Below are 19982 nucleotides of genomic sequence, written 5' to 3' on the forward strand. Positions count from 1 at the left end.
AGGCCGAAGGAAGCCTCCCCAAGGGGCTTCCAGAACCCTGTGCAGATCGGGCTCTGAAACCTAAGTGCCTGTGTCCTTCTGAAGGAGGAACGAAACGATCTCGCCAGGGGGAAGCACGGGCGGCTGTGACACGCAATCGCTGAGACCAGGGCCATCCTCAAAGCCAACCTGAGATGCTGTGTTACTAAAGAACCTTCTGAATCAGAAACAGGGCGATGTACGGTCTACTAGGATATCTTGGTGGTACTGACACTAGAAAATGAGAAACTCTCCCCGGGCAAATCAGGCAAAATTCTCAACAACAGGACAGGTCAAGGCGGTGGAATGGTACACCAGCCACCAGCACCTGAGAAGTTGTCTCCTTACCCCACCTGTGAAGGAGCCTAGCAGCCAACCCAGGAGAAACTTATCCCAATACCCTAATTTCAACAAGACCCGATTACTCCAAAAGCAGAAACATCACAGTCACTCATTCATAGGGTGATGTGTATCAAAGTACAAAATGTGGTACATGTTTGTAGCCAAAACCCTCCAAAATAAACCCCAAATCGAGATGCCAGGACAGAATTACAATAGAAAATCAAAATAATTTATTGTTCTTTCCACTTGCCAAAATGTTACTACTTAGCTCAAAGACACCCCGCCTTTAAACTATCCTGCTGTTTCACTAATTATAAAAATAATCCATACAACGAATATTTGCTGAGCACTAATTCAGGTGCTACACACCTAGCAGTGAACAAAACAGAGCCTGATTTTCAGTGTTTTCTTTCTGTACGAATACATGTATCTCATTAAGAGAACACTGATTATGGAAAATTGTGTCCAGATTTTTTTCACTTTTAATAGTAAAGTTTTTCCCTTAAGATCAAATGTTCCTTGAAAACATCACTTTTATTGGCTACGTGGTATTCCACCGTGGATGGTGTCATAATTTACCAAAGGACATTTCTAAATGCTGACCACAGGATAAAAACACAAATGAGAGAGAGAGACACAGTCAAACACAGCATGTTAGATCCAGATTTAGGACCTTAAGGGGGTAAAAGAGGGAAGATACAACCTTACCGATCACGGACCCCGGGCAGTGGACATGTACACGGTCACGGCTTCCCCGTGTGCCACGTTAAGGCCTAACTTGTGAATCTCCCTTTTTTATAAGCCCCACTCCCTCTTTGATCCAAGAGAACATTGTCTGCACAGAACAATACGTTTTCATTTCAATTTCCCTTCTTCTCAGGAAAGGAAATGTTTGCACTTCAAAGGGCTTCTTTGAAGAGCAGCCTCCGGTGCTGGCCCGTCCAGGTTAGGAGTTCCGTGGCCCCAGCGGGGTGTGCAGAGTCTGGGCGGCTGCCCACCGCAGTCCCTCTCCAGGCCACCTCCTTCAAGGAGAGGGTCTAGTGCGGGAGAAGAGAAAACAAACATGGAAAAATACTTGGGGCTTTTGATCATGGCTTTCAGAGGCCCTGTTCACACACAGCGTAGGTTTCACAGCTCAGGGAAACTGAGGTACGAACCATGGGGAGCCGGGTTCTAAGAATGAAACCCTTCCAGAAACCAGCCCCACCCAGCGAGGGCCCCTTCCAGAGCCGGGGAAAGAGCGGAGTCTCGGGGGTACTGCTGGTGATGACAAAGGGCACGGCTTTGATAAACGAAACACAGAAAGAAGCAAGAGCCACACCTCCCCCAACAGTCTGGAACCTTCCCCCAGGAACTTCTGGGCTAGCACAGAACACAACTCACCATTTAGAATCTCTCCTCTTATCGCTCCCCTGGCCCGCTCGCGGCGGCCGGGAGGCTCAACAACCCTATGAAATAACCGCAAGCTACAGGCCAGGAGGCCAGGAGCATTCCTCTCCATCAGGGCCCCTGCCCATCCCTACCCTCTGCTTCGTCTGGGCAGCCAGGGCTACACAGCGGACAAGCGAGGGCCTGCACGTTTCTTTTCAAGGCTTGAACAAGTTCTGGGGATTTAATAATCATCTCCACCCTTCCCCACCCCGAGGGGGTTATGTTTGCCTGCTCAGGTGGGCCGACGGCCAGGTGGTGGGCAGGGGCTTGAAAGGCATCCGCTCCAGACAGGGCGCCTGCCGCTCCGGCAGCCCGAGGCCTTGCTCCGGCCCCCGCCCTGTGTGTTCAGGCTGCGGGTCTGCGCGACCACGTCACCCTGAGCTGAAGTCTTCCGACCAAGCGCCTTCCTGCGAGCCCTCTACCCTGGCCGGGCGCTCAGCCGCTCTGCCGAACTATGGGTGCTGTTTATTTTCCTTTATTTTACTTTTCTGTAGTTTCCAAATTCTTCACAATACACATTCTAACTTTTAGGGACTTTTTTTTTTCTTAAAGAGGCTTATAAGGTAGAAAATTAGACCACAGTTCCATTGAAAGAGCCTCTCCTGAAAACAAACAAAAAAAACCCAAGAAAACGAAAAACAAAAAACCAACTACCTACATGCATATGTAAAGGACACTATTTGGACAACTGGAAGTTGAATATGGACTGTGGACTTGATGATGTCACAAATGTTCCATTTCCTGATTTTGATGTCCTACGGTGGTCACGTAAGAGAATGAATGTCCTTATTCTTAGGAAACACACTGAAGCATGCCGGGGTAAATAAAAGGACATGATGTCTTCCACTTACTCTCAGATGGTTCAGGAAAAAATGCATCCGTGTGTGTAGACAGATTAACTGATTGACAGATAAACAGAAAGAAGGAATGAAATGTAAACAACCAGTGAATCTGAGAAAATTGAGGCGCTCCTTGTAACCCCTGCAACTCCTCTTTAAGTTTGAAATGCTATCCACAAAAAGTTGAAAGAGCAAAGGAAGAAAGGAGAGAGGCAGGAAGGGACGGGCACGAGTTTCCCCACTCCACCTGCCAGCACCCACGGCCTCCCCATGGGGCCACGGCCACGGGGGCCCTGCCAGCACACAGTCTCTCCAGCGTAGACAGTGCCTGCTGCTACCCTGGCTCGGACAGCCCCCAGCCCCGGCTTCCTGAGGGCGTCAGGGAAGCACCTTCCAAGAAAGAAGACCCCTTCCCACCTCCCGACACTACAGAAGTCAGCAAAGTGAAGATCCTGGGAGAACGGCTACCGCCACTGGCCTTGAGAAGGAGGGAGAACCGAGAAGGGAGCCACTTAGCCCTACAAACCGGGCGACCCCCTGCAAAGGGCCCTCCCCCCAGCGGCGGAGGAGGGGGAGCAGAGACGACCGATGGAGATCAGTGAGGCTGGGCTCCCATGGCCCGGGCAGGAAGCCCCTCGTCCAGCCAGCTCCAGCGATGCCAATGTCAGACTACTGACCCAGGAGGAACGCAGCCCAGCCTCTGTCACACCTCGGCACAGCTGTGTCAAGGACCCCAGGGCTCAGAGAGGAAAGATCTGCGCTCAGAGGAACCGGGGCAGCTAGAGAGAAACAGCAGGCTGCCGCCCAGTGGTGCACAGCCGGCTCCCGCACCTCCAGGACTTACTTGGAACCAAGAGGCGCAGGGCAGCCCGGCATCTCCAGGTCCGTGTGCTAACCTCAGGGCCCGGCGTGGCCCCGCGCACACGCGTGCCAGACCACGGTTGCCAGAGCGAGCGGCCGGAGCCCCAGGCACAGGCTGATGCCCACAGCCCAAAGCACGCTCGGTGTTAGGGCCCTGGAGCCAGGCCCCAGGTGCAAATCCTAGCTCTGCCACTTAAGACCCACCCCTGTGCCCATCGGCAACTTGTGTCACTTCTCAGGGCCTCCATCGCCCCATCAGCCAAACAGCAGGACCAACCTCAGGGGGCGGCTGTGAGGATTAAATGACAACAAAGAAAGTGCGGAGCGAGCCCCACAGTGAGCACTAACAAGGGCTTGGAGTCTGGATCTTACTCAGCCCCAGGGCCTCTCCCTTCCTTCCTATTTGGTGTAAGAGACTTTGGTTAATGGTACTTGGTAGGTAGATAAGAAGATACAGAGGAAGAGAGCATTTCCAAGCCGACCTTAAAAGGTCACCCCCAGCATCTTCATCGGCAGGAAGACGACGGTGACAACAGTGTGATGAGACGCCGGTAAGACGTTTGCTCCCTTCCCCTCGCCGCTGCCCCGTGATGGGGCCCCCATCCCACGCCAATGCACTGGGGCATCTACCTCAGCCCTCAAAGGAAGGGATGAAAAAAGGTGGGAAACAGACTTGGCCCCAGTTTTTAAACCCAAAGCGCTCAGGGTAATTTGGACCAAATGTCTGGGGTCAGGATGGACGAGGGCAGACACCCCCAAAACACACAGACGCACACACTCACACACACGTGCACACAGACACAGGCAGGCCACCCCTGAGGATGAGACCGTGAGCTCTGCTTCCCAGAGGCGTGAGGAGGGGACAAACCCAAGGCTGTGGATCTGAGACCTGCGGGGACTGGCCTCCCCAACACCCTGGTGCCACGCCACCCACTGCAAGGCAGACACAACTCCAAGAAGGGACGACCTTTTGACACCTTGGCAAAATGGGAGGGCAAATAAAGTTGTTACAGATTTTCTTCTCCTCCACGCCAAAATCAAAGAACTGTGCTTTGTCTCCAGTAAAACAGCTAACGTTTATACGAAGCACCTGGTATGCGCCAGAAGCTGTGTTAAGTGCGGAACCTGGATAATTGCCTCATTTAAATCCTCTCAATCCTGTAAGGTAGGCACTAGAAGCCAATTATTATGCAGGCAATATGGAGAAGGATTCAAACGTGGCTCCGAGAAATATCTTAGAAAAGGCACTGATCCTGTAAGCGGAGCCCACTCCAGGGCGGGGGGAGGCCCACGGCACCTCCTTCATCCCCGCAGTGCGTGGCCCGTCAGGGAGAGCAGGGGCCCGCCCAGAGTCGGCACGGCGAGCGGGTCTCCGCGATGCGGGGCTCCCTGTGCGCCCAGCACGTGCGGAGAATCAGGACCCACTCCTACGCACGTGGCGAAGTACTTGGCTGTTCTCACAGGCAAGAACCTTACCTGCATGGGTCTTCTGAAGAAAGCACTACGGCAGGAAGACAGAATGTTTCAGAAACAACTGCCTCCAGAGGGGAAAGGTGACTCAGGAAGAAGGGAGACGGTGTGGAAACACACGCTGTCCTACCGGACGAAGGACATTCTTTCTCCCTCCTCAGCATAAATCCGCCTCTTGGTAGCCCCTGAAGGCTGAACGGAGCTTGATTTCTGGTTGCCTTTATCAGAAGAGAAGGCTGGCAATGGAAAGAACCTATTTTCTGAAAGGATCTAAATGGACTGACCTTTATTCTTTCAAAGAATATTCTGCACTGCATGTTTACTGGCTTCATCATTATGAGGCTGCGAGGGCGGGCTTCCCCAAACTACAGGCAGGGCAAGAACACGTCTGCAGGGTTCCCACAGCCCAAAGGACATACTGGAGGCTGCACAGAGACGGCCGCAAACCTGCACCGGAGACGCCTCGGATGGCGCCCTTCCCGGCACTGGACCACCCGCCCCGGCTCCTAGAAGCAGCGTCTGCGTTTCAGGGCGATGACCTCAGGCTGCACTGAAGCTGGTCTCTAACTCTACACAGCTCTACCCTCAGCTGACGTGGACTGTCCACCAAATCCACCACCTGGCGGTCCCCAGTGCTAATGACAACAACCAGAGGAAAAGCCAAATGGAAGACTCGGGTGCGGCATGACGAGGGAGCCCCATGCCAGACTCTATCCCGACGTGCAGAGATGTCTCTCCTGCAGCCTGTGTCCCCGGGTGAGCGAATCCTGACCGATGGGTGAAGCAAACAGCTTCAGCCGCTGCTCTGCCGAGGACAAAGGTCTGAAGGAACGTCTTCGGAGCCCAATGAAGACAGCGGACCAAATCCTCTTACCAACGTGCTGCCCGTCCTTCTGGCAGATTCATAGGTGGCAAATGCACTAACCCCTCCCATGATAAACTGGGGCTTGCTCTGAACAAGTGCAAGGGTAGCTGCTGTCAAAGCGGCTTTGCAGTTGGGGGTGGGGACATGATTACAGAGAAAGAGAAGCCACTGAAGTTACCACAGGGCCCACAACCTGCCACCAAAGCTGCTACTCTTCTCTTGACTGGAACAGACGTAAAACCTTGGGCAGATACAACCTTGGCCTGGGGTCCAATGCCAGGGGCCTCCGGCCCAAGAAACCCCCGGCAGGCAGGCCTCCTGAAGGCCAGGAATGAAAAAGTAGGCGCGCCCCAGGGCTGCAGACCCCAAGCGGGCCACGGGACAAACCCACGGCCAAGATGCCCACTGGAGGGCGCAGGGGAGATCAGGGAGGCCGCAGGCTTGCCGGGCGGAGGGGAAGGAGGACCCACGCTGCGGCGGGACGTGGGCGCAACAAGGCAGCTCCGGCTCAGCCCCGGCCCGTGAGGATGGAAGCGTCTGGAAAAAGCTGGTTGTGACTTTTACCGAGTCCTTCCCGACACGCTCTCCTCAGCCTTCCCCACCTCACTAGCACAGTGGCTCCGCTCTACGTGGAACCTCATCCGGCCTTTCACACCTCACATGGAATCTTCCTTTAAAATCCACAGACAGAGCAAGGACACCAGCCTGCAGACTGAGCAGAAGTCAACCAGCTCACATTCCTACCGTGTCCAAGCTGCCACCATCTCTCTCTCTCACAGAAACGACATATGGACACACTCTCTCGTGCAGAAATAAGCTGGGCTTGGGTTTTTTTCCAGACCTAAGTTACCAGTCTTGCTCTGGCCTCCCCCCTTCTGCGCCTGCCCGTCCCCCATCTCTTCTCCACCCAGGAGTTGAAGTGGCCCTTCCACTCCCTGACAGCCACCCAGCACTCCCCGCTTCTCTGAGAGAAACAGCCTGCCAGCAACAGGAGCAGACAGGGGTGAGGGCCCCAGGCTGGAGAAGAGCACCAGGGCCCGCCCATCCGCAGGTCCCACCTGGAGTGAGGACCCGGCCCCAGGTGGAAGGATGGCCATCTCAGAAGATGCCTGTGGCCCAGACACCTCCAGGGTCAGAGGAAAATGTTTCTCCCCATAACAAGGACACACCCATTCCTGTTTCAAATTCCTCTCTGGGATTAATAAACCAATACCTTCAAATACATAATTAATAATGTAAGGGATTAATTTAATAAGACATAATGCTGGGCCCTCCAACGTAATTGCATATTTTTACTGGCCTGAGTAGACAAGAAACGACAGACTAGAACACTCAGTAAACATGTGTTTAAGCCCATCAAAGAATGGAAGCCCCAACCCAATACAATTAACGTGTGTCCTAAAATGCAAGCTCCTCGAGGTCAGCAATCTCGTCTTTCAAGCCTTTCTTCCTTTAAAGCAAATAATTATATGCATAAGAGCACCCATGTGGTTCAATCCAGATTTAAACAACTGAGTACATTTCTGATCTCTATTAATTCTCGTCCTGTTTCTTTAGTCAAAACCCCTTTGGCACTCTTTAAATTTTACCTGTAATAATTAAACATGATCTTAATATGCTAAACCTTTAAAAACTATTTTAATCCATTGTTGATTTTGTCCCCTAAGTTTCTATTCTGACTGTGACTTAAACAAGACTTTTTTGTTTTAATCACAGAAGGGTGTGTGCATATAAAAATAATAATTTCCACTGAGATCAACTAAAAATATCAGGGGATATTTTTGTAGGTATCACGGTTTCCTATTATCGGAACCAAACCTAAGTGGCAAAAAACGTTAAGATGAATCCCGAGTAAATTATAATTCAAATGAAACACAATTAGGAAATTCAGCCAGAGGCCAAAACACAGTCCTGGTCACAGTTTTAAGAGCTCATTTAGGGAAATACACCTGGGATTGAAACCCTCACCCCCTCCTCCGTTTACAAATCTGGAGTAAAACCTACTCCAGGTTACTTCTACACGTGAGAGCCTGAGGGCGGGTACTGGGCAGTGTTCCGTTTCTTCCGGAAGGCACTTGTCTGGCTGTCCTAATCATACAAGTCAAGCACCGCTCGTCTCGGGTTCTCACAGCCACTGAAAAGGGGAAGGTAGTAGTACTACAGCGCCCTGCTGCCGTGTACACACTGGTCTTAGAATGACTGCGGGACCCGCCTGGCCCGGGAAGTTTCCTACTACGTAGAAAGGAACACACTGAGAATAGGTTGTCTCGGTGAAGGCGGAAGAACTGCCTCCTGCTCGAAACCATCTGGAAGCGTTGAGCACCGGCCTCTACGGGCCAGATTGGGTCACAAGGAAGCCCCCGGCGGGGGGGACTTCCCCGAAACAACTCCGGGGACCCGGAAGAGAGGTGGAGGCGGGCCAGGGAGTGTGCAGGGTTCCAGAGAGGAAGAGACGTGGGCGCCGCGGCCAGCTTGCGGGTGCGCGACGCCGTCCTCGGCCGGCCACCTGCCGCGGGACCACCCTCCGCCGCCCGGCGGGCTCCCCACCCGCGGCCGATAACACGTCGTGGACCTCGCGGCGGGGCGGCGTGCTCCGCTCCGCGCCATGTAAGGGAAGGTCTCGGGACGCCTGCCGGGCCCAGTGCCCGCTCCCCGTCCCCACGCCCCCGCGACCACCCGCGCGTCCCGGCGCCCGGTGCCCCGCAGGGAGCGCTGGGCCAGCACCCCGGAGGCGCCAGGTCGCCCACGCTTCCTCACGGGGTGTTGCATCATGCACCACGCCGCGCCTTCAGCGAACCAAAATGGACTCCGTGGCGGAGACAGCCTCATGGGCACCGGCCGCGTACACCCCCGTCCGCCCTGCCCGCGCCCACCCGGAGGATGCCAGGGCTCCCCGCGCGGGCTCCGCGCCCCTCCCCGCGCCGCCGGGGTCAGCCCCCCAAGGTGACCCGGACCCGGGCAGCTGCCCCAGCGCCGGCGGAGGACGGGGACTCACCGGGCCGGCGGGTGGCGGGATGCAGGCAAGACCGCGGCTGGACTGACGGACGATCGACCAAGGCTCGGCGGGACTGACGGACGCTCGGGCGGAGGCGCGGCGCGCGGGGAGCCGGAGGGGGAGACTCGGGTAACGGACGTCGGGTGGCCGCGCGCCCCGCCGGCAGCTGACCTGCCGCTCACACCTGCCGGCGCTGAGTGAATGGAGCGTTGAGGGCGGGAGGGATCGGGAGCCGGTTTCATCAGCCGCGCCCCGCTCCCTGCGCCCGCCCCCAGCGCCCCGCCGTCCGGCCCGCTCGCTAGCGTCACCGCCTGGCACCAATGGCAGCGCGGCGCGGCGGCGGCTCCGGGAGCGGGCGGCGGCGGGGGCGGGGCGGGGGGCGGGGCGGGGCGCGGCGTCTTCGCGCGCCCCGCGCCCTAACCTGGGATTCCCCCGCGGGTGGGCGGCGCCTGCGGACGCGCTGGTGGTCGCCCCGCCTGCGTGCGGCCATCCCTCGGGCAGTGGGAGCCCGCCTGCGTCTTCGGGTCCCCGCAGCCCCCCGCGCGGGCCCGACTGGCGCGGCCGCCAGACCGTCCACCCGACCGCGGGCCCCGGCGAGCGGACCCCGCGCTCGCGGCCAGTTTGCCTCCCCCAAAATGAGAAGATTGGGGAGGCACTTCAAGGTTGGTTTTTTTTAAATTATGATAAATCTTCATTTCTTTGTCATTGGAATATTGTATTGCTGTTCCCTTACTTTCAACAAATAATGTATCCTCGCCCCTTGTCCGGAAGGGCCGGAAGCCTGAATCTGCCTGTGCCCCTGGCGGTAGGACGAGCACCTGGCCGGCGGGCCTGTCTCCGCGGCTACTTCCGGAGCTACTCTCCCCGAGATGGCAGAAACTAGACCCGGGTCCCACCGCGCTCACCTCACAGGCTCCCTCTTGGCGCCCAAAACCAAGCAGAAGCCACAGTCTATAGAGATCCAGTAACCTGTGACACGAGAGAGGTAAGTAGGTCATAGATTAACCCCGCCAGCCTCCTCTCTAACTTTGCAGGAAAACAGGAAAAACGATAGCACGGTGTCCACGGCCTTTGAGTCCTTTCCCCGCTTCCTACCCAACCCCCCTCCCCCCGCAATGTCCTTGGTCAGTGATGGGGCCTCATTATCAGCCACAGGGTGCGATACTCTTGGAATTACACTAGCAATTTATAAAGCATATAACTGCAGGGTGCTATTAGCTTCAGAAGCGTTTTCGTGAACACGTAGCAATGGGCTAGTATTTGCAAGGCACTTTGGAGTGTTTGGTATCATAATCAGTGACTACATACACGTTGTTTTAAAACAGAAAATTTCAGTTTCAACTGTTCATTGGTGAAAGGATGCTCTCAAGTTGCGTTAAGGAGGTCTCCTGTGCTGGGGCTCTTCCTGAATCCCACACAGCCTCCTTAACCCGCTGACGCTGCCATCATAGGATTCCACAGAGGGAAGCCTGGTGTGATTCAAGGACCACCCGCTTTGCCTTTGCACTCGATCTGGATTTGAATCTGAATTCTACTCTTTCATTCCTTTATGGTTTTCCACAAGCTATTTCACTTCTGTTTGGAGCTTATAAACCTTTTATTCTTAGCAGAATATCCCTTAGTACTTGAAATATGATTGTGGGATTTTGTTTTTTTTTTTTACTCTTGGCAGGAAAATAGAATTTAATAGATTGTAGAGATGCTCTGCTCGGGCAACAAGCAGACGGATCATAGAGATAGTATCTGTAAATTCTGAGAGCAAGTGTTCCAGGCCCTGATGGGTGTATGGGTGGAACTCAACCAAGACAGTTGTCAGCACTGTGCCCCGTTTAGCAGCCTCGCCCAGCAGACTTCGTCTTCAGTAAAACTGTAGGAGACCCTCCATGACAAGGCCCGTAAGCAAGCAAGTTGCTGGCAGAAAAGATTCAGTGCGAACCAGGGGAAGAATAATGATGCTCAAAGCCTCAGCAAAAAGTTAGGGGAAAATGTCGGAAAAACTGGCTGAATTTATAAATAAAGCGAAATCAGGCAGGTTAGGATCACACGCAGGTCCAGAGGGATCATGAGTGACAGGCCACCCTGATCATACTCAAAGAACAGCGGATCCAAGATTCCAAAGACTGTTAAGGAAAGGAAATGCTAGAATTTAAGCCCTAGGAGCACCATCCAGGGTGAAGGTGGACAGACCAAGTCCCGGGCCAGCACCGTTAGGCAGGATGGGGTCCAGAAAACGTAGAGAATCAGTCAGACAGATGTGGTTTTGGACTAAACTCTTACCTCCTGCTAGCTGCTGGCCTAGGGGAATTGTGTTTGTCCTCTTTTAACAACATACTTTATGATGCCAACTTCTGGAAAAAGCTAAATTATGAAGACATTAAAAAGATCAGTGGTTGCCAGAGGCTTGTCGGGGGAAGAAGTGGGAGAGATGAATAAGTAGCGCACGGGGATGTTTAGGGCAATGAAACTACTCTTAACGATACTGTAAGGGGGCTACACGTCATTATACGGTTGTCAAAAACCACAGAATGTCCAACACAGACAGTAAACCTTTATATTAACTACAGAATTTAGCTAATAATAATGTGTCCACATTGGCTCATCAGTCATAGCAAATGCACCACAACAATTCAAGATGTTAATAATAGGGGAGGGCTTCCCTGATGGCGCAGTGGTTGAGAGTCTGCCTGCCGATGCAGGGGATGCGGGTTCGTGCCCCGGTCCGGGAAGATCCCACATGTTTGTTTCCCTCCCCCTCATCCCGTACTGGAGGACTCCTCTGGACACAGATCAGATGCCAGTGGCAACACTTCTGGATGGCTTTCATTTTAATAACAGGTGGCCATCCCCACTGCAAGCACTCTGGGACCCCAGGTCCGAAACCATCCTCTAGAGAAACATGGTATGCGTGCATCAGTCCAGAGCCTAAGGATACATCATCAGAAGTGGTGTATTTCTTTTCTTTTCTTTTTTTTTTTTGCGGTACGCGGTCCTCTCGCTGTTGTGGCCTCTCCGGTTGCAGAGCACAGGCTCCGGATGCGCAGGCTCAGCGGCCATGGCTCACGGGCCCAGCCGCTCCGCGGCATGTGGGATCTTCCCGGACCGTGGCACGAACCTGCGTGCCCTGCATCGGCAGGCGGACTCCCAACCACTGCGCCACCAGGGAAGCCCTAATTAATTGTTTAATTGTCTGTCTTCCCCCAGCTAGGCTGAAACTCCATAAAGGCAAAGCCCTTTTCTACCTGTGCACTGCTGTGTGCTAAGCAGAGTGCCTGCACAGAAGAGGCATTGACACATTAGTTAAATGATGAATAACCAGAGGGGATTCCAGATGAGAAGCAGAGATTCTACATGAAGCAGTGATGGGAAGGATAAAGCCCCACTATCTTTTCTCAGCTCCTCCCCAACTGGCTACAGATTGGAAATCTTATTACCCTCAAAGACAGCTCCCCGTTTCATTGTCTCCTATCCTCCTCATTTCTCAGAGACAGATGCTATGAGATCATTGCAGTCTTTTGGAGATCCAGGTCCCCAATCCCATAATATAGGGCTCTATTCAGGAGAGGAGAGATATGAATACTTCCAAGGAAGTACTCTTGGGCACATCATTTTAGTTAATTATCATCATCTCATCAAACCATCACCTTATTGAATACTCCCAAAGATAAATCTTTGTGTTCTTATTAACCATTTCCCTAAAATGGTTGATTGGCAGTTCCACTAGTATCACAGAAATAGAGGAAGAGGTAGTCCCCACAGGAAGGAATGTGAGGAGACAAGAAAGAAACTGGTGTCCACTCTATTTCCACTCCCCTGCTCGTTCAGATGTCCCCCAGCCCATCCTAGAGGCATCTGGACCACGTGTTTTTCGTGTGTTACCACCATCCAGCTCCAGCGACCACTCCAGGCACATCTGCCCTGTCTCTGAGGCACATATGCCCTTGAAACAGTGATTTCGTTTCCTTTGGATAAATACCCAGAAGTGAACTTACTGGATCCTATGGTAGCTCTATTTTTGATTTCTTGATGAATCTCCATACCGTTTTCCTTAGTGGCTATACCAATTTACATTCCCACCAACAGTGCACAAGTTTCTTTTCTTTGATAATAGCCATTCTGTGTCATTGCTTGCTCTTCTCTTGTAGACAGCATATAATTGGACTTTTTAAAATTCATTCTCCCAATTTCTACTTCTTAATTGGAATGTTTAATCCATTTACATTTAACATAATTACTAGTAGGTTAGGGCTTTTGTATGTCATTTAAAATTTTCTTTATGTCATGTCTTTTTCCCTTTATTTCTTCATTACTGCCTTCTTTTGTGTTAGATAAAATTTCCTAGCATACCATTTAAATTATCTATTGTTTCTTTACTATATATTTTTGAGATTTTTTTATTGGGTGCCCTGGCAATTAAAATGAAATTGTAACTTAGAACAATCTAGTTTGGATTAATAGCAATTTAAATAGTCTGCTAAACTTTTGCTTCTTTATATTCCATTCCCTCCCTTTTCTTTATGCTTTTATTGTCATACAAATTACATCTTTACACACCGTAAGCCCAACAAGATAGTTTTATAATTGTTGCTTTGTACAGTTGTCCTTAAATCCAAAAGAAGAAAAAAACTACAAATGAAGACACATTTGTACTATCTTTGTAAAACCCATGTATTGACCTTCTCTGGTGTTCTTCATTGTTCATTTGGATTTTAGTTACTGTCCCATCATTTCAGCCTGGAGGACTCTGTTTAGTATTTCTTGTAGGTCAGGTCTGATAGTGACAAAGCCTCTCATTGTTTCGTCTCCTTCATTTTTGAAGGACTAGATTTCCTAGATGTAGGATGTTAGTTGACAGTGTTTTTCTTTTAGTACTTTGACTATGTCATCCCACTGCCTGCTGGCAACCATGGTTTTGAATGAGAAGTTAGTTGTTAACCTCATTGAGATCCCTCGTGCAGGACGGGTTTGCTTTCCTCTTGCTGCTCTCATCAGTCTCTCCTTTTCTTTGGCTTTTTAGCAATTTGATTATGATGTATTTGGTATAGATCTCTTTAAAATGATCTACTTGGAGTTCATTGAGCTTCCTTGGTGAGCAGATCGTTTTTCATCACTTAGGAAGTTTTTGGCCATTGTTTCTTCAAATATTCTTTTTTCTCCTTTCTTTTCTTTCTTTCTTGGACTCCCCTTATGTGTAGGCTGGATGGTGTCCCACAGGTTTCTGAGGCTCTGTTTATTCTTCTTTATTCTTTTTTGTTTTTGTTCTTCAGACTGGATAATCTCAATTAGTCTATTGGTTGTTTTGTCTGCCTGTTCAAATCTTCTGTTGAGCCCCTCTAGTGAAGTTTTCATTACAGTTTTTATACTTTTCGACTCCAGAATTTTCATTTAAAAATAATTTATATCTCTTTATTGACATATTCTATTTTGTGAGATGTCATTCTCATACTTTAGTTCTTTCAACATGGTTTCCTACATAATTGATGACTTTAAGTCTTCGTCTAGTAAATCTAACATGTGCCCTTTCTCGTGCACAGTTTCTTTTGTGTGCTTTTTCTCTTGTGAAAAGATATTCTTCCTGGGTTTTTTTTTTTCATGTCTTGTGATTTTTTGCTGAAAGCTGTACATTCTAGATAAATAATGTGCCCACCCTAGAAATAAGATTCTCTCCTTCCCAAGGTTTTTTGCTGTTGTTCTTGCTGTTTTTTGTTTATTTGTTCAGTGACTTTCCTAGACAAATTTTATAAAGTCTGTATTCTTTGTCATATATAGCCACTGAAGTCTCTGCTACTTAGCTTAGTGTTCAGCGAATGATTGCACTAAGATTTCCTTATATGTCTTGAACCAATAAGTCTCTCGTCCTTTCTCTGGGGCTTCTGTGTGTGTGTTGGGGCATGCTTGCTAAGTTCCCACAGGTAGCTTACAGCTCTGCGTTAGCCTACACTTCTTGCTTGTGCAGATCCTCAGGGTCAGCCGGAATTGAGAGCTTAGGGTCTTCTCAGTTGTTTCTTAGGCATAGACACAGCTCAAGGTATGCACACAGCCCTGTGTGTGTGCTTGTGGTCTTCTAGATTCCCAGGAATATATAGAAACTTTTGAAAGCACCCTATGGATATCACGTTTCCGGTGTTTCCTTTTAAGTTTTTTTTTCATAGCCTTTTGTTAGCCTCAACTTGTAACGCTTCCTTAAGCAACTGCAGTGTTAAACAATTAATGCTGATTGTTTTGACAAATACCCTGTCAGTAGGGCTGTTGTCACAGAGGGAGTTCTAAGTTACATCAAAGAAAGAGATGCCCTGAAAATGGAACTTTTCAGCAGGCTGTCAGACAGGTCAAATATTGACAGTTCTTTGGGAATGGCCCTTTTGGGAGCTCTGCACTCATTCTGCCCCCTCTAGCGGCTGCTAGGCTGCTAGCTCTCAGGCATATTCTCTTTGATCTTCAAGGTTACTGAGAGGGAAAGCATCATCTCTGCAAAGCTTGGCAGTGTCTCTTGATTGATGAATGTTACTAGACTAAAATTAGGACTTCTGTCTATCAAAGACACCACTAGGAAAGTGAAAATGGAAGCCAAAGAGTGGAAGATGGTATTTGTAATACATATGACTGACAAAGAATTGTCACAAATCTGTAAGAGCAGGTTAGACACAGCTGAATTTTTTTTAAAAATTGTGAACAGAAGGAATTATTTGGAACACCATCTAAAAAGACAGAGATGCAAAATATAAAACTCTACCGAAAATAAGGAAGTAAGAGTAATAAGTCCTAACATATACAAAGAGACAATTTTCAAAGACATGTAACTAGGATATTTTCAGAAATATTGCTAAGATTTAAATTCTAAAATATCAGAATCCAAATGAACTTCAAGTAGGGGAGAAAGTCCACAACTAGAAACAACATAGAGAAACTATAGGACATGAAAGACAAAAGACCTTAAGAGCATCCAAGAAAAACCAGATTACCTATGAAGAAATGGCAATGAGAGTAAAATTTTATTTTTCAGTGACCATGATATCAGAGCCAGTGAATTATTTTCACTGTGCTCAGAGACACTGAAGAGTTACCCACAGTTCTCTACCCGCTGACACCATCTTTAAGAACAAAGGTTAAATAAAAACATTTTCTGACTTAATAACTAAGAATGTTTTTCTCTAAAAGACACTCATTAAAGGAAATACTAAAAATATGTGGAAAAAATACCTCAGGTGGAATGTCTGAGGGACAAGAAGAAATGGTGAGCAAAGATATTGCTAAATATAGATACAGATGGTATAAAGTAAATAAAGTAGCGTCTAACTTAGGGGTAGGGATAATAGAGTAGAACTAAAATAGTGAACAACTGGATGTGTGGTCAGATTTGAATGGTGCTTCGTGATTAAGAGATGCTAAATCCAGATTTCTTTGGTTTGAATTCTGACTTTGGTACTAATTATCTGGTGGTACCTATTACCTTGCTTTAGGCAAGTTAATTAACACCTCTGTACGTCTATTTACTTCTCTTAATATGAGGATAGTAATAGTATCACTCATAGGGTTACTGGGATGCTTAAATTAGTTAATATATGTGAACCACTTAGAACAGTGCTTGATACATGGCAAGTGCTTCATAAATGTGAGCTATGATTATCAATAAAGCATTCTCAGGTCCTTGTGTTGCCAGGTGAAATACAGAATCATGGTGAGAGACTTTATCAAACTTCTTTTGACAGCAGTGATTGAGAAAATAAAAATACTATTAGCAAGTTCGTTTTCATTGACTCATAAACTTTGTACCACACTAACTTAAACTACATAGACTTTTCAAAAATCTACTTATTGAGCTACACGATAATTCCAAGAAGTAAAAACCTGACAGGTTGTGGCAGACACTGCTAGCGGCCTTCGTGATGTTCAGCCTGCCTTTCTTACACACAGAACACTGGTTTCCTGTAGAGTGTGAATGTGTCCAGCTAAGACACTGACTCTCCCAGATGTCTTTACAATTATATGGCCGTAGCCCCTAGTTCAGATCGTTGAGATTTAAGTGAAAGTCATTGGGTTGGATTTCTGGAAAGGCATGTCATGCTTTATGCCTTTAAAGCTAATGTGCCTTGAACCAATATGTTTCTGTCCTTTCACTCTGTGTGTGCCCCTCCTGCCTTCAAAGCTCCCGTGAGAAGTTGACAACTCTGCCTTAGCTCTCACTTCTTATTTGTACATAGCCTGAAGGTCAGCCAGAGGGGAAAACTTACAGCCTTCTCAGGTTTTCCTGGGCATGTGCACAACCCTTAGCATGAACACAGCCCTGCACATGCATGTGGCCTTTTACATTCCCAGGAACGTACAGGAGATTTCAAATGTCCCTTGTGAACTTTTTTCCAAATAATCTATTTACTCAGAGAGAATTCGCTAAAAATTTCTGGGAATTTAAAAGTGGACTTTGACAGATTGTTTCCTAAAATCGGCCAAGAAGAACAATAAAGTGGAATCTTCTATGTCATCAAAATGACAGTAATGATAATAGGGTGGCATTATTCAGAAATATATAGCATGATGGGAAAAGAAGTCCATAAATAGACACAACACACACGCATACACTTTGCGTATGACATAGGCTGCACTTTACATTAGTAGGGAAAGGATGAATTATTCCATAAATAGGTTGGAATGATTGGCAGTTCATTTAGGAGAATAATAGATCTTTATGTCATTCCTTACAATAAATTCCAAATGGTTTAAAGATATAGATAGACAGATAGATAAATGTGATAATAATCTTAATGTGAGGAAGGATTTTTTTTAGGACAAAGGAAAACGAGAAAACAAAGGCAAATCTTGACAAATTTGACTATCGACGAGTTAAATACGTCCTCATAGTGCAAGTCCCCACAAATAAAAGTAAAGGCAAACAACAGGCTGATTGACAGTTCTTATCAAATATGTAACAGAAAAAGAAAAAACTAAATAATGGGATCCTGTTTTTAACGAATTAAATTGGCCAAAGAGAAGAAGCTTTTAGGAGGTTGATCGTATACCATGTTAATGTGGAGGTGAAGATACAGTCATACTCACCCTCACTGTTAGTAAGAGTACAAAGTGGTAGAGCTGTTTTGAGAGAGGCAATTTGACAGGTTCTAACAAAATTTTAAATGTGCGTCACTCAAATACAATATTCTCACCTCTAGGAATCCGTACTGCAGAATATTCACACGCTCCCAAAGGGGTGTTTGCGTGAGGCTGTTCACTGCCCTACTGTTTGTGGCAGGACCAGGAACCTGAATGCCCTTCACTCCTCTGTGTGTGTGTGGGGGTGGGTGTGTGTGTATATGTGTGTGGGGTGTGAGTGTATGGGTGTGGGTATGTGTATATGTGTGTGGGGTGTGTGTATGTGTGTGTGGGGGTGTGTGTATGTGTGTGGGGGTGTGTGTGTATGTGTGTGTCGGCGGTGTGTGTGTGTGTGTGTCAAAAGAGGGAAGGGGGTTACAGAGAGAAAAAGTCTACAGTAAAGATTCAGATTACTTCACAATTATTTTGGATGGGGAACTTCTTTCTTTAACTGTTTTTGGTGACCCAGAGTGGTGACAGGACAGCTTGGCTTTGTGGGTAAATATACCACAAGAGGGACTTTAATGTTCCATAACATATGCTTCTGTATTGTTTACATTTTTCAAGTGATTTTTTAAAATAACAGAAAAGAAAAAGAAAAAAGCAAACTACAGAGCTGTGTACTATGCTCCAGTTAGGGTTGAGGAACTGCATAGAAATAGCTGTGTGTTTGTTTATATGTCATAGACGTCTGATACAGGTGCACACCCAACTGTTAACAGCTGAGTGAAGGGGAGGCAGGGAGAGGGCGGATGGGGGGCTTTCACGTTCAATACGCTTCCGTTCTGTTTGATGTTTTTACAAGTTTGTTTTCAGCTCTTGAAATTTTTAAAAAATGAACAAATAAATAAAACATGTCAATAAAGGGAAGGGGAAAGAAAGCCAGTTGCTTTCCAGCAGAAGGAAAGAAGGAAGGAAGGAAGAGGTGGTGTTTTCAAGACTGGGGAAGCGCAAGGAGACAGGAGTGACTCAGAGACGAGAGAGGACGTGGGTCAGCCATGCTGTGACGTCCCGGGGGGTGCGGGGAGGGGATGCGCCACATGCATGGTGTACACCTCCCTGCAGTGGGGGAGAGACGCAGGGGACCGGGAGGGAGAAGAAACAGAGATTTTGAGCTTGGCCGTCTGTGTGAAGGGAGACAAAAGGAGGGGTCCAGCCAGAAGAGCAGGGACCAGAGCGCATCCTGAATAAATACCAGCGGGAACGGCCGTGTTCTCATTTTTAGACGTGTGCTCCTCAGCTTTACCAGCAATTGTATTTCTGTGAAAACCAAAACCGTTTTCTTCAGTTAGAAACATGTCCTTTAAACCATGGCCATAGGCCGCCTGTGCCTTAGCTAAGGTGATTCATAATGAAGGACGCTTCAAAGCAATTGGCTGTCTTATCTCTATCATCTTGTATTTCTGCAGCAGGACTTGGGAATTAGCTTTCACCATAGAAGGGAGCGAATAGTATTAGAGAAGAGAACAATGTATATGTGACAAATGCACGTGTGATAAGAATACGATTTTAAGTGAAGGAAGACTGGCCTGAGAAAATGCACAGGAAGCGTGCTGTTTGTGTAAAGTGTCCCTAAAACCCGGGCCAAATCTCTAGTCTTTGTGGCTGTGATGCATAAAGAAATCTTCAGGGTACAGGCTGAGTTAAAACCAGCTAAACTGGGATGAATTTGTGTTGCGGGAGAGAAACATAATATACAAGGGACTTAAGAACCACCGAAGCTCTTGCTGAAGGAGACACCTATGGTATCTCTTGTTGTGTTCTGCTGCTTATTCCCTTTGAGCAAGAATAAAATTACTGTATTTTTTGCTCTTCAAAAATCTTCTCTGGGCTTCCCTGGTGGCACAGTGGTTGAGAGTCTGCCTGCCGAAGCAGGGGACGCGGGTTCATGCCCTGGTCCGGGAAGATCCCACATGCCGCGGAGCGGCTAGGCCCGTGAGCCATGGCCGCTGAGCCTGCGCGTCCGGAGCCTGTGCTCTGCAATGGGAGAGGCCACAATGGTGAGAGGCCCGCGTACCGCAAAAAAAAAAAGAAAAAAGAAAAAATCTTCTCTGCTTGCTGTTTCTCTGGTGCGATTGGC

General features: G+C 48.6%; 1 protein-coding gene and 1 long non-coding RNA gene across 3 annotated transcripts in view; one reads left to right on the forward strand and one right to left on the reverse strand.

Annotated features, from left to right (window-relative positions):
• Nucleotides 1-8960, reverse strand: part of SLC7A1 (solute carrier family 7 member 1) — a 66877-nt gene extending 57917 nt beyond the window's left edge. The window contains exon 1 of the mRNA XM_079902520.1: nt 8822-8960. The gene's annotated coding sequence lies outside the window, so the exon portion shown is untranslated. The remainder of the gene's footprint in view (nt 1-8821) is intronic.
• A 385-nt stretch (nt 8961-9345) lies between these two features.
• Nucleotides 9346-19982, forward strand: part of LOC307176435 — a 98928-nt gene continuing 88291 nt past the window's right edge. For both annotated transcript variants that reach the window (XR_013824758.1, XR_013824759.1), the window contains exons 1-2: nt 9346-9483; nt 9593-9806. This is a non-coding gene — a long non-coding RNA (uncharacterized lncRNA). The remainder of the gene's footprint in view (nt 9484-9592; nt 9807-19982) is intronic.

This window comes from Stenella coeruleoalba (assembly GCF_951394435.1).
Source record: "Stenella coeruleoalba genome assembly, chromosome: 18".
Taxonomy (NCBI): domain Eukaryota; kingdom Metazoa; phylum Chordata; class Mammalia; order Artiodactyla; family Delphinidae; genus Stenella; species Stenella coeruleoalba.